Below are 15,077 nucleotides of genomic sequence, written 5' to 3'. Positions count from 1 at the left end.
AAAAAAAAAAAAAAAAAAAAAAAAAAAAAAAACCACGTTGGTAGCTGAATGAAGAGTCAAAAAGAAAAATCCCTAAACCTGGACTTCCTATCAGTCTGATATGTGATCAAGAACAAAGAGTTTAAAATGAGAGGGTTATTCACATGATCCTACTACTCTAAATTCTTATTCTGTTTTTGTTTTTTTGTGGGGTTTTTTTTGTCCCTCCTAATTTTACAGTGATAGAAGCAAAGATAATAAGCTACAATTGTTTAAAAGATCTCCGTTATATTTAGTTAAGAAATATATATAAAAAAAAAAACCTTGCCAAGTAAATGGCTCTGAAATATGACTCTGGCTCACATTTCTCCTGGAAAACTCACAGGAATTTTTCAAATTGAATATGAGAGTTACGCCACTATATTCTATGACCCCACAGTGTATCATAAAATAATAAAGGCCAATGCACTTTGCACATTGCTTTTTTTTTGCTAAATTTAACAAATCACTAAAGATTAATAAAATCACTGCTACTTTTCCAGCACCACGATGGTTTATTCCTTACTCTGGTGGGTAAGGAATAATTGGTAATCACTTTCTGCCCTCTTCCTGAATATACCTGTGAAAAACTGAGTTTCTGGTAATAAATGACACTAGAAATCTTGCCACCCCTGTGCCCCCCAAATTCTTTCATGAACTCTAAGGCTCTACTCACTTGCAATGGATGAACATGATGAAAATAATGCTTTTTTCTCATCTCTATGTCCAATAAATTGTTGAAGAATTTAAGGTATATTCTAAAGTCAGGATTTAATCAAAAATATTATAGAAAGTAAAAGATTTCCATTTGACTCTTGAAAAACTACTTCTGTAATTAGCTTATTGAGAAAAATTTACAACATTCTCATTAAAATTGGTAAAACTTCCTGTATGATTTGATGAATTTGGACAAATGTAAACAATAGTTCCCACAACAATGAAGACAAGGAATATTTACATAACAACAAAAAGTTTTCTAGTGACCTTTTGTAGTCAATTCCCTGCCTCTATTATCAAACCCTAGAAATCACTGATCATCCTCTTTTTCTCTGTAGTTCTAGTTTTATAGAATTCTATTAAAATGCAGTTTTTTTACTTGTTTTGTTTGAGATGAAGTTTCACTCTCGTTGCCCAGGTTGGAGTGCAATGGCATAATCTCGGCTCACTACAACCGACGCCTCATTGGTTCAAGCGGCTCTCTTGGCTCAGCCTCCTGAGTAGCTGGGATTACAGTAGCACACCACCATGATGGCCAATTTTTTGTATGTTTAGTAGAGACAAGTTTCACCATGTTGGCCAGGCTGGTCTCAAACCCCTGACCTCAAGGTGATCCACCCACTTTGGCCTCCCAAAGTGCTGGAATTACAGGCATGAGCCGCTGTGCATGGCCAATAAATGCAGTTTTAACATCCACCATTAAGCTTTTGAGATGTATTTATATTGCTGCATATGTAAGTAGTTTATTCAATTATATTGCTAATTAGTGTTCCATTTTTGATATCCCAGACTTTGTTTATTCATTTGCCATTTAATGAATATTTATATTGACCAGTTTGACGATATTATGAATTAAGTTGTTAATAACAATTAAATGCAAATCTTTGTATTAAGATACATTTTCTCTTATCTTCAGAAAATAACTAGGAGTGAAATTGCAGATTATATTGTAAGTACAGGTTTAACTTTATAGGAAACTGCCAGACTGTTTTCCAAAGTGGCTGCACATTTTTTTCATCCTCTCTAGCAATATATGAGATTCAAATGCTTTGCATATTTGCCAACATTTAGTTTAGTCAATCTTTTTAGTTGTAGCTATTGCAGTGGTGTTAAAATATCACATTGTCTGTTTTCATTTCACTTCCCTGATAACTTAAAATGTTAAGCATCATTTAATATGCTGATTTGCTATTCCTGTGTCTTCTCTGATAAAGTATATATAGTCTCAGATCTTTGGCCCATTAAAAAATGATTATTTGTCTTCTTTTTAAAGTTTTATTTCATTTTCATTGAAAAATAACAATTGTATATATTTATGGGTTACAATGTGATGTTTCAATACATGTGTACATTGTGGAATGTTTAAATCATTGCAATTAGCATGTCCATTGCCTCAATATCTGTCTTATTATTATTATTTCCCTCAATGTTTGAAAAGCACATTCTATAATTATACACAAAAAGTGATATTATTACAGAATAGGTATGTGTTGTTCACTTTATAAGGTATTGCCAAATTATCTTAATTGCTTGTGTTTACTTAACAAACACATAATTGACTGAAAATAAATTTCACATATTAAAACAGTCTAATACATTTTGAAATATGTATACACTCTTAAATCATCACAATGAAGTTAATGAACACATCTATCTCCACCAAAAGTTCCCTTGTGTCTCTTTGTAATCACTTCTCCAGTCTTTCCCACCATCCTCAAACAACCATTAATTTTCTTTCTGTCACTATGGACTAGTTTGCTTATTACAAACCGTATATAAATGGAGGAATGAATTATGTATTATTTTGGGTTATATTCCCACTAAGCCTAATTATTCTGAGATTTATCCACAGTACTATTTATATTAATAGTTAATTTATTTGTACTGTCAAGTAGTATTCCATTGCATGGACATACCAGAATTTGTTTACCTGTTAGCTGAGATTTTGATTGTTTCCAGATTTTTCTATAATAACTAAAACTGCAGAAAGCACCTGTGTACAAGTCACTGAATGAACATATCCTTCAATTTCTTTAACTTTTTTTTCTATAAGGTTAATACCTAAGGGTAGTCTAACAGGTCAATAGTGATAAGGTCAATACCTAGAAAAATAACTGGGTCATATGGTTGATATATACTTATCTTTTCAAGAAACTGTCAAAATATTTTTCATGTTTGTTATGTTATTTTAAATTCCACCATTGCATATATGACAACTAGTTCTTCTACACCTTCATTAACACTGTATAGTCATTTTTATTTAATTTTAGACCTAATATGTGTACAGTTGTATTTTTGTAGTTAATTGGCATTTCCCTAATGATTAATGTTGATGAACATTTTATGGTGTGCTTATTTCTCATTTACATAATTTCTTTAAAAAAGTGTTCCACTGAAATATTTTGTCTGTATTTTCGTATGCTATATTTTCCATTGGATTTTCCACATAGGCAATCACCTTGTCTATAAAGATGGTTTTTATTTATTTATTTTCAATCTTAATGCCTTTTATTTCTTTCTCTCCCTTTATTCCACTAGCTAGATCCTCCACTAGAATGTTCAACAGAAATGGTGAGAGAGGGCATCCTTGCCATATTCCTCATCTTATGGATAAAAGGATTCAGTTGTTTACAATTAGATGATAGTCACTGGAAGTTTTCCACAGATTTCTTCTTTGTCAGGAAAATGAAGTTTCCTTCTATTCCTAGTCTCAAACATTTTTTATTTGTCCTCTGAGATGGCCATAAGAATTTTTCTTTATGTTAATATGGTAAGTTGCAGCACTTATTTTCTGAATGTTTAACTAACTTTGCATCCTGTCATAAATCTCCACCAATCACCATATATTACTCAGTTTTCATATTGTTGGGTTTAATTGGCTAAGAGTTTGGTTAATAACTTTTATGTCTATATTATTGGGGAATATGGGTCTGTGGTTTTCTTTTCTTGTATCATGCATTTTGTCAAGGAAAAATGTAAATTATCCTTCTGTAACTCCATGTTGGTCAGATTTAGAGCTCCAAATGTACTTGTTATGCATGCTTTGTTATTGGGAGCATACACATTTAATATTGTTGTATCATCTTGAGGGTTTAACAATTTTATTACAATGCCCCTTTTCATTCCTGGTAACATTCCTTATTCTCAAATTCATCTTATTTGACATTAGTATAACTATTCTAACTCTCTTTTTCTTAATATTTGTATAGTCTGCCTTTTCCATCCTTTCAATTTTTAAGTTTTTTTGTGGATTTATACTTTGTGTAACTTTTGTTTTTTATTCAATATTACAACCATGACTTGCACTTGAATAACTAAAATCATTCACATTTTACATTGCATAATTATTACTTTTTTACTTTAAACAATTCCAAGCTTACAGAAAATCTGCAAGAATAAGAATAAAGCAGCAAATATCTCTATTCCCTTCACTCAGAATCATCTACTCTCAACTTTTTATCATATTTGCTCTGATAATCTATCATTTTTCTCTGCCTCTCTGTTTTTGTCTCTATAGAAAGACAGAAGGATGGATGGATAGATGGAGAGATAGACAACAGACAGACAGACAGACAGACCGATCGATAGATAGATAGAGAGAGAGAGAGAGAGAGAGAGATTTTTTTCTGAAATATTAGAGATAAGTTACATCCATCATGGCCCTTTACCTATAAAGATTACTTTTTACATTTCTTATAAATAAAGATAGTTTATAATATAGCCACATCACAGTTATCAAACTTTGGAAATATAACATTTTATAGTACTTCAACCTACTGTGTATATTTCCATATTGTCAAATGACTCATAACATTATTTATATGTTTTCCTTTAGTGTATAACTCATTGTAAAGATAGGCATTGTGTTAAATGGTCATGCGTCCTTAGCCTTTCTTTTTCCTTTTCTTTTTATGCCATTTTTGAAATACTTCTTTATTTTGTTTTGGGGACATCCCATTTTTTCTGGTTTTTCCTCTTTATTATATTTAGGCTATGCATTCTCAGCAATAATATGAAATGAGTGATGTGTCCTCAAAAAATTTCATCTGAAGGCATGTGATCCCCATCATCCACTCATTTGTGTTGTTTTGATTACCCAGTCCAAGTGTCATCTAATTTTTTACTGTAAAATTATGTTATATGTCTTGAAACTACTGATAGTAAATCATGTGATGGGAGAGCCTTTAAGACAATACAAATGCTTTCCCTCTCATCAAAATTTTATCCTGCATTTTTCAGTAGGCACTCTGCATTCTGCTATAAGCAAGAGGCCTCCAGTCTTCCTTTTCATGTGTACAATGATATCTTTACTATGAGAATAAACTCAAAAATTTCTATTTTTTCCAACTGCTGTGTTTCATTATGGTGCTTCATTATTTTGGTATTCAAATTGAGATTTGGTCAATGGGAGCTTCTCAAACTAACTTCTGTGTCCTTTGGACTCACTCCTATTTATTTTTTAAGTAGCTTCTTTATTTCTGGAATAGCAACATGTTCCAGGCTTATCTTGTAGCCACCTTGTTTTAGACCTAGAACCAGCCATTTATCCAAGGATCCTTGTTTATTTTTTGGTGAAGATGATTTGGGCATAAAGTGTTTATTGCTATTTGGGTGGTTTTACTTCATGGATCTTTCATACACAAAAGGAAATATATGCATGTATATACACATAGGTGTAAATATATATGCTTATCTACATGTACACGTGTGTCCATATATATGTGTGTGAATCTGTACATAAACACAGTTAACACACATATGTATGAATATAGCATCATACTTATATATATGTAAATCAACCTATATATTAATGCATATATTTTAGAAAACATAGCTTCATATCTATACCTTCCACTTGAGTCCATTTCATCTTCATAGACTTTTCTTTTTCTTTTTCTTTTTTTTGCTTTCTTCAATTTTATATATTTTTTCTCTTTATTTTCTAAATGAAGCCTTAGATCTAAAAACTATCAACTCACTGACTCATGAGTTTTCAATCTCCCTCTACTCACTTCCACCAGTCTCTGGATTTTTTTGATCTTCTGAAATAAGCAGGGGACAATTTTGGGGTTCACTTCATGTGAATTTCTTCTCTTCAAGATCACAGTTTTATGATGCTTTTCCTGTTCCTTCATATATTTGTTTAAAGTGAGAGCATAAATCTGGCCTTTGTTACTATATAACGGATAGAAGTGAATGTGCCCGACTGATTTTTGAAAAGCGTTTTTGAAAGCAAGTTAAAATGTTTTTATTCCTATATATTATGAAGCTTTGCATTTTATTTAAAAGCTTACCATAAATTAATGATTACATTGGAACCAGATCATTATCTTTTCTCATGAGGAGATAATTATGTTTGGTTTAGTTTATTTTGATCCTATTTCTAGAATATAACGTCTTGACCCCTTTTCTTACTGCTAAACTTTCATTGCCTCAAAAGCACTTCCCCTGTATTGTTAAATAACCTAATAAACTTTTGTTCACTACCTTCCATTTATTTTATTTCAAATTCAAATACTATACTGTACCTGAAATTTAGTTTTGATCATGCCATTTTCACTAAGTGATAAACCATATTTAGTAGTTTTTATTCTGCCGATATAATGAATTGACTTTTATATCAAATTATATATACATGGAGCGAACGGTTTGGTCTTTTATTTCACCCCTTTATCCATTTACTCAATAAGTAATTAGGAACACTTGCTGATACCTTACTATTACACACATATACACAAGTGTTTAAGAGTATGAAGGTATGAAAGCTCTTACCAGATAGGCCATACTTGTTGTTTAAATTTATGCAAATTTCTAGTATCCCTGAGAGCAATTTTTTCTATAATGTAAAGGTAATAATACTCGTTATTTCATAATTTTGTGAATAAAATAACACATTTCTGTTAGTAAGTAAATTGTAAAAAGTTAGCTATAATGGTGGTAATGATGATCATGCATTTTATGTTGCCCAGTTACTTTGAGTTTTTCCTTTTGGTTTTGTTTGTTTTGTTTTGTTTTGTTTTGTTTTGCTGAGACAGAATTTTGCTCTTGTGTCCCGGGCTGGAGTACAATGGCGCAATCTCTGCTGACTGCAACATCTGCCTCCCAGATTCAGGTAATCCTCCTGCCTCAGCCTTACAAGTAGGTGGGATTACAGGCATGTGCCACCACACGTGGCTAATTTTGTATTTTTAATAGCGACAAGGTTTCACCATGTTGGCCAGGCTGGTCTTGAACTCCTGACCTCAGGTGATCTACCTGCCTTGGCCTCCCAAAACGCTGCGATTATAACCATCAGCCACCGCACCTGGTGCCCCAATTACTTTGAACGTTTTGTACTTCTCCAAGGCTAGAGAAGTCCAATTAATTCCGTCAGATACATTTAAATATTTACTTTTATTTGGTGCTCACTTAGCTAGCATTGTGCCTACAATTCTTATACGTTATTACCACAATTCCTTTTGTGTGATAGTTGTGTGTTTTTGTGTGTCCTGTTTTTATACTAAATTTATAGAAAAATCACATTAAAGAAGACACTCCTAGGTATAGGAAATACAAATAAAGAAAGGCAATGAGACACATTCAGGACTTAATGTCAATAAGATCGTGTAAAAAAAAAATCTAGTTTTTATCTTTCAAAAACTAGAAAAAGCAAAGAAAAAGCACATTTTAAGTACTCCCACTTAAAAAGAAAAGCACATTTTAAGTACTCCCACTTTCCAGTTTCAGAACTTGTCCTATATATATAATGATCCAAGATATATTCTAAGATATAGGAAATATATTACATAGGAAATAAAGTATATATGAAATTAGACATATATACATATATAGGAAATAAACCATTATATTTATGGTAAATTGATTTTTGACTAAGAAAAGCAAAGGGGAAATAATATTTTTTTAACAAATGGTTTTGAACAACTTGATATTGACATGCAAAAGAATAAAATTAGACCCTACCTCACACTATATACAAAAATTAGCTCAAAATAAATCCCAGACAATGAAAGAGCTAAAACTATAAAACTCTTAGAAGTAATCATAGGAATAAATTGTTGTAACCTGGGGTTGTTAGAAGTATGTCACCACAAACTTAATAGATATAAAGCTCAGATTTGTGTTTATTTTTGTCATTAAATTATAGAGCTTTTTGTTACTGATTTAACCTATTCTCTTGCTCAAGAAAGTGGTAAAATCTCAGGGACATAATACAAATGAAGATGACTGCTGGTTAAGCTTGCCTGTAAATAAAAGTTAAATTTCTCTAAATATTGAACCTACCTCTGAAAACACATATAATTTTCAGACATTCTGTGTGTAAAATACATATCTTTATATATTACGTTTATATCAACTGTGTGTGGTAGATATTATTTTCTCATTTTAAGCAAGTTATAACTAAAATTTAAAGAAAAGCGATACTTTAAAAGTTACATAATCTTTTTGAGCATAAACACAACCCAGATCTAGTTTACTCAGTTGCAAAGGTGAGATTCAAAAACAGATCTGTTTATTATCAAACTTTGCTGTTTTGCTCTGTGGTACACTATTGATCAGAAAACATACATTTATGCCTCTGTCTTCTGATATTTATGAAAATAATTTTCCTAAGGAAAATATTTTCTCATTCATCATGCTTTATTATTATATGAAAATAGACTGAGAATAAGTTCCAGGACACTTAGAATCCTTAATAGTTCTCAATTTGTCACCTACTGTGATATCTTTTTGTCTCTCTCTCATTTTTTAGAAAGATGGAAGGAGAACCAGTACAAAGAAATGCCATCAAACCCAAAAGGAAAATAAAAAGCATAAAGTTAATTTTGCTAAATTCAGTTCATAGAAAAATAAATAGGAATGAAGACTGTCAGAAAGTCAGTGAATTTAATAATGAGGCCACTGGTGTCTTAACAGAAATATCAATGGATGGACAATAAGGGGAATAACCCAGTGAAAGGTAAATATCTGGAGATAATTGCAGTTGATTTGGCCTTCATCATTGACAAAAAAAAAAAGAGAAGCACAGAGATAATATGTTTATTCAGTCAGTCACCATCATTTATTGAAATTATTCATTAAAACTCTATAAAAATCCTTTTTAAAATGGATATACAAGGAGAAATCAGACATAATCTCTATTTTCAAGAACCTTATCATTTATTGAATGGGAGAGTTGTATACCTTAGTAATTCTGGTTCTGTAACAGAAGTTTATGCTTAGAACTATGGAAAAACAAAAAGGAGGAAACAGTATTGGTGAGGAGGAATCAAAAATTGTTAGAGGAATGGTGTTACAGAAGAGATGATGCTCTAGTTGAGTTTTTAATGATGAATAAAATATTAATACATAGATAGAAAAGAGATGGACATAGATTATAGAAGAAGTTACAGAGCAAACGCAGCAATGCATAGCAGTCAATTGTAATGTGATTTATAAATGGTACAATATGACAGGGACCTAAAATGTGATGAATAATAGCTTGCCTGGGTGGCTAAGCTAACAAGAGAGGTTTATATTCTTTTTGCTTATTTGTTTGATGCAAAGTCTTAGCTTTAAGCAAGATATATCCAACATAAATGAGAATACTTCTGTTCTTATCACACTTTTATCTTGTTAAAATATCTGCCTCTCCCACAAAACGATAAGTTCCTTTTGACTGAGAACTGCAATTAATATACCTAAGCTTCACAACCGTGTACACATCGTAAGAACACAGAGAAGATGTGATGAATTCATTGCTGAGCTTATAAGTAGATAGAAAGAAATCTTAGGAAAAGGGCCAGCAAAGAAAATATTTAGGGTAAACCTGAACTTGAGTGAGCTCATGTTTTTTGCAAACATTTGGTACCTGTGATTAGGTGGCAGAAGCCTGCAAAATTGATACTGCAATTTGCCTATATCAAGAACAATGATTAAAATTTTATTTTATTTTATTCCTCACAGAATCACTGTTAGAGAAGCACTTCCCTTGCTGGGTCTATTTCAGAATCATTTACCTCTAATTTATAAGCAGTGGTAATACCTGAAAGATCATCTTTCAAGATTCCTAACTTACATAATAATACCCACCTGAAAGACTGAGAATCCATATCCAGACCCATTTTCAGGTGAACTTGTCCTTCCTTGACTCAAGAGAAATTCTATAAATTCCTGAGCCCTTAAACATTCAAATAAAGTACTGCTGCCAGCCACTCTATATCAATGAACATTTAAAAGTCTCTTTAAATGGACACATATAGAATATAATTCATGGAATATTACCACACACAAAATCTCTCATATTGATTAGAAACAGAAGGTTGGAAAACACTAGAAAGAAATAGCAACGGACAAAGTAGCAGAGTAGATGAACAAGAATGAAATCAAAAGCACAGATGGAAAAGTTTATGGAATAAAGACATGTTGTGTTTTGCTATTAGAGTAGATGAATATAAATTTTCTTAATACTTAAATAGAATAACAATAATGGGAAATATATGAAGAAATAAATTAGTATAACTACAGAGATACATGAGGATGAAAGACTTGGGGGGCTCCAGTATACAATTAGATATAGAACTGGAAGAAAAGTAAATGGAAAGATAATATAAGTGGTTTGGAAACTATGCCATATTGATAAAGGATAAAAGACTGGCAGTCTATAATGAAAGATGGCTAAGAATCAGTGGCACACAATTAAAGTAATTAAAATGAATGTATGTCTCTGAATCAATGATATTCAGCACTTATTGTTGACTTCTAATGTCAGAAGCCTAGGAGAGAAATTTAGCCTCCAGTTCTGACATATTTGCTTATATTAAAGCTCAAACTTGCCACTAAGGAAAAAAAAAATTTTAAAGCAATACAACATATACAAGGAAGCAGTGGTTGACATGCAATGGAAGCAACTAAGGTAGCCAATACTTGAGAGACTGAGGTTCAAAATAATCGAAACACATTCAATTAAGCTAGCCACCTCTCTTCTGTTATTCTCAAGAGGCATTTGTTGATTCTCAATGCAGAGCATAAAGATAAAGTGGCAGCCTAGATATTTCAATAGAAATGTCCTAAGGTAAGGGAGATAAAAACTGAAGTTCAGCATAATAAGGAAAGCTAGAATCTGAGGATCTAAGACCCCAAAGGAAATTGAGATGACAGTCCACATGGTTTTGACTTTTAAACATTGTCTGAGTGTCAACTGATGTACAAGTGGGAGGACAAGAAGTTAAGTAGTATATACCACAACTAGGGATACGGGAAATTAAGAAGAAATGTCAGCATTCTTAAGGAAATGGGGCAGGGGAGATTAGTTTCAAAGGCTGCCAAGGAAAAGAAACCCAAGTAAACCTACCATTTCTAAAAACTGAAAACTCTGACAGTCTGAACTCTAGGAATAAAGACATAAGCAGGGAGACTAGTGTTCACAATACCTAAATCCCAGGATCAAATTATATAAATCCAGACTAAAACAGATTAATCCACCCCTAATCTAACTGCTAGTGACAAGAAAATAAATCCTCTCTGGAGGAATGTTGTATCCAGAAGCTCTACAAATTTTTGTATAATTATCTAGCATTAGGTAATATTTCCAGAAGGCATAGAGACAAATTCAAATTCAGAAAACCAATTAAAAAAAAACACATAATAACATCCCCGTAGATAAATCTATATATTGGAATTATAGCTATGGTTTTAAAGGCAGACACATTTGATATATTTAAGAAAAAATATAGCAAAATGAACACATTCACTGTTTCTTAAATCAATAAAAATTATAGAACTGAAATATATTTTTTAAAATTAAAAATGCAAGAAATGGGTTTAATAACAGAGTGAATACAGAAAATAAGCAGTAAAAGAAGTGAAGTAGAAAACAAAGTTTGAAAATACAGAAAAGAGCAATATAGAGCAAAGATAAGACTGACAGGCTGCATTTTGAATAAAAATGAAGAAAAATATAAGACAATGGAATGGCATGCTTCAAAGGCTGGAAGAAAGAAAAAACTTACAGTCTAGATTTTTATATTTAGAGGAAAATATTCTTTATTAAAAAGTATAAATGTGTTGCTAATAAATCTACACAAAACAAAACAACACTCAAGAGAAACTTTCAGGAGAATGAAAGCTATTCCATATCAAAGTCTGTTAATGTGGAAAGGAATAAAAGTCAGAAAAGGAAAATACGTAGGCACAGATAAACACCGACTATATAAAACAATAAGATTAATGTCTTGCAGGTTAAAATACATGGCAATAGCACAACAGGGTTGAAAATGTGAATGAAGTCACAAAAGAGCTTTGTATTATCTGAAAAATAGTACAACATTCTAATTTGGAGTATGTAGAAAATCCAATTATAAATGTATAAACTTATAATTACTAAAATGAAAGAAGAAAATATAAATAGCAACATAAGGGAATTCTCAAGCAATACAAAAGAAGGCAAGAAAAAGATAAAAGTAACAAAGAACAGATGAAATTCATTAGAAAACACAGCAACAGTTGCAATTCTCATCTCTGATAAAATAGACTTTAAAGCAACAAAGATCAAAAGAGACAAAGGAGGACATTACATAATGGTAAAAGGATCAATGCAACAAGAAGAGCTAACGATCCTAAATATATATGCACCCAATACAGGAGCACCCAGATACATAAGGCAAGTTCTTAATGACTTACAAAGAGACATAGACTCCCACACAATAATAGTGGGAGACTTTAACACCCCATTGTCAACATTAGACAGATCAACCAGACATAAAATTAATAAGGATATACAGGACCTGAACTCAGACCTGGAACAAGCAAACCTAATAGACATTTACAGAACTCTCCACCCCAAAGCCACAGAATATACATTCTTCTCAGCACCACATCACACCTACTCTAAAATTGACCACATCATTGGAAATAAATAACTTCTCAGCAAATGCAAAAGAACGGAAATCATAACAAACAGTCTCTCAGACCACAGTGCAATCGAATCAGAACTCAGAATGCAGAAACTAACCCAGAACCACACAGCTTCATGGAAACTGAACAACTGGCTCCTGAATGTTGACTGGACAAACAATGAAATGAAGGCAGAAATAAAGATGTTCTTTGAAACCAACGAGAACAAAGACAAAACATACCAGAATCCCTGGGACACATTTAAAGCAGTCTGTAGAGGAAAATATATAGCAATAAGTGCCCATAAGAGAAGCAAGGAGAGATCTAAAACTGAAATCCTAGCATCAAAATTGAAAGAGCTAGAGGAACAAGATTAAAAAAACTCAAAACCTAGCAAAAGACGAGAAATAACTAAGATCAGAGCAGAACTGAAGGAGATGGAGTCACAAAAAACCCTTCAAAAAATCAATAAATCCAGGAGCTGGTTTTTCAAAAACATCAGCAAAATAGACAGACCACTAGCCAGATTAATAAAAAAGAAAAGAGAGAATAACCAAATTGATGCAATTAAAAACGATAAAGGGGATATCACCACAGATTCCACAGAAATTCAAACCATCATCAGAGATTATTACAAACAACTCTATGCACATAAACTAGTAAACCTGGAAGAAATGGATAAATTCCTGGACACTTACCTCCTCCCAAGCCTAAACCAGGAAGAAGCCGAAACCCTGAACAGACCCATAACAAGGTCTGAAGTTGAGGCAGCAATTAAGAGCCTACCACCCAAAAAAGCCCAGGTCCAGATGGGTTCACAGCAGAATTCTACCAGACATACAAAGAGGAGCTGGTACCATTCCTTCTGAAACTATTCCAAATAATCCAAAAGGAGGGAACCCTTCCCAAATCATTTTATGAGACAAACATCATCCTGACACCAAAACCCAGCAGAGACTCAACAAGAAAAGAAAACTTCAGGCCAATATCCATGATGAACATAGATGCAAAAATCTTCAATAAAATACTGGCAGGCCGATTGCAACAGCACATCAAAAAGCTTATCCACCATGATCAAGTAGGCTTCATCCCGGGGATGCAAGGCTGGTTCAACATACGCAAGTCTATAAACATAATTCACCACATAAACGGAACCAAAGTCAAAAACCACATGATTATCTCAATTGATGCAGAAAAGGCCTTTGACAAAACTCAACAGCCCTTTATACTAAACACCCTCAATAAACTAGCTATTGACGGAACGTAACTCAAAATAATAAAAGCTATTTACGACAAACCAACAGCCAATATCATACTGAATGGGCAAAAACTGGAAGCATTCCCTTTGAAATCTGGCACTAGACAAGGATGCCCTCTCTCACCACTCCTATTCAATATAGTACTGGAAGTTCAGAGCAATCAGGCAAGAAAAAGAAATAAAGGGTATTCAAACAGGAAAGGAGGAAGTCAAATTGTCTCTATTTGCAGACAACATGATTGTATATCTAGAAGACCCCATCGTGTCAGCCCAAAATCTCCTGAAACAGATAAGCAACTTCAGCAAAGTCTCAGGATACAAAATCAGTGTGCAAAAATCACAAGCATTCCTATACACCAATAACAGACTTAAAGAGAGCCAAATCAAGAACGAACTGCCATTCACAATTGCTACAAAGAGAATAAAATACCTAGGAATACAAATAACAAGGAACATAAAGGACTTCTTCAAGGACAACTACAAGCCACTGCTCAACAAAATAAGAGAGGACACAAACAGATGGAGGAATATTCCATGTTCATGGTAAAGAAGAATCAATATCGTGAAAATGGCCATACTGCCCAAAGTCATTTACAGATTCAATGCTATTCCCATCAAGCTAAAATGACCTTCTTCACAGAACTGGAAAAAACCACCCTAAATTTCATATGGAACCAAAAGAGAGCCCGCATAGCCAAATCAATTCTAAGCAAAAAGAACAAAGTGGGAAGTATCACACTACCGGACTTCAAACTATACGACAAGGCTGTAGTAATCAAAACAGCATGGTACTGGTATCAAAACAGAGATATAGACCAATGGAACAGAACAGAGGTCTCAGAGGCAACACAACATATCTACAACCATCCAACCTTTGACAAACCTGAAAAAAACAAGCAATGGGGAAAGGATTCCCTGTTTAATAAATGGTGTTGGGAAAGCTGGCTAGCCATGTGCAGAAAGCAGAAACTGGACCCCTTCTTGATGCCTTACACTAAAATTAACTCCAGATGTATTAAAGACTTAAACATAAGACCTAACGCCATAAAAACCCTAGAAGAAAATCTAGGCAAAAGCATTCAGGACATAGGCATAGGCAAGGACTTCATGACCAAAACACCAAAAGCATTGGCAACAAAAGCCAAAATAGACAAATGGGACATAATCAAACTCCACAGCTTCTGCACAGCAAAAGAAACAGTCATTAGAGTGA

This window comes from Cebus imitator, unplaced genomic scaffold (genome assembly GCF_001604975.1).
Source record: "Cebus imitator isolate Cc_AM_T3 unplaced genomic scaffold, Cebus_imitator-1.0 Scaffold174, whole genome shotgun sequence".
Lineage (NCBI taxonomy): Eukaryota > Metazoa > Chordata > Mammalia > Primates > Cebidae > Cebus > Cebus imitator.
This window is presented reverse-complemented; position numbering follows the sequence as displayed.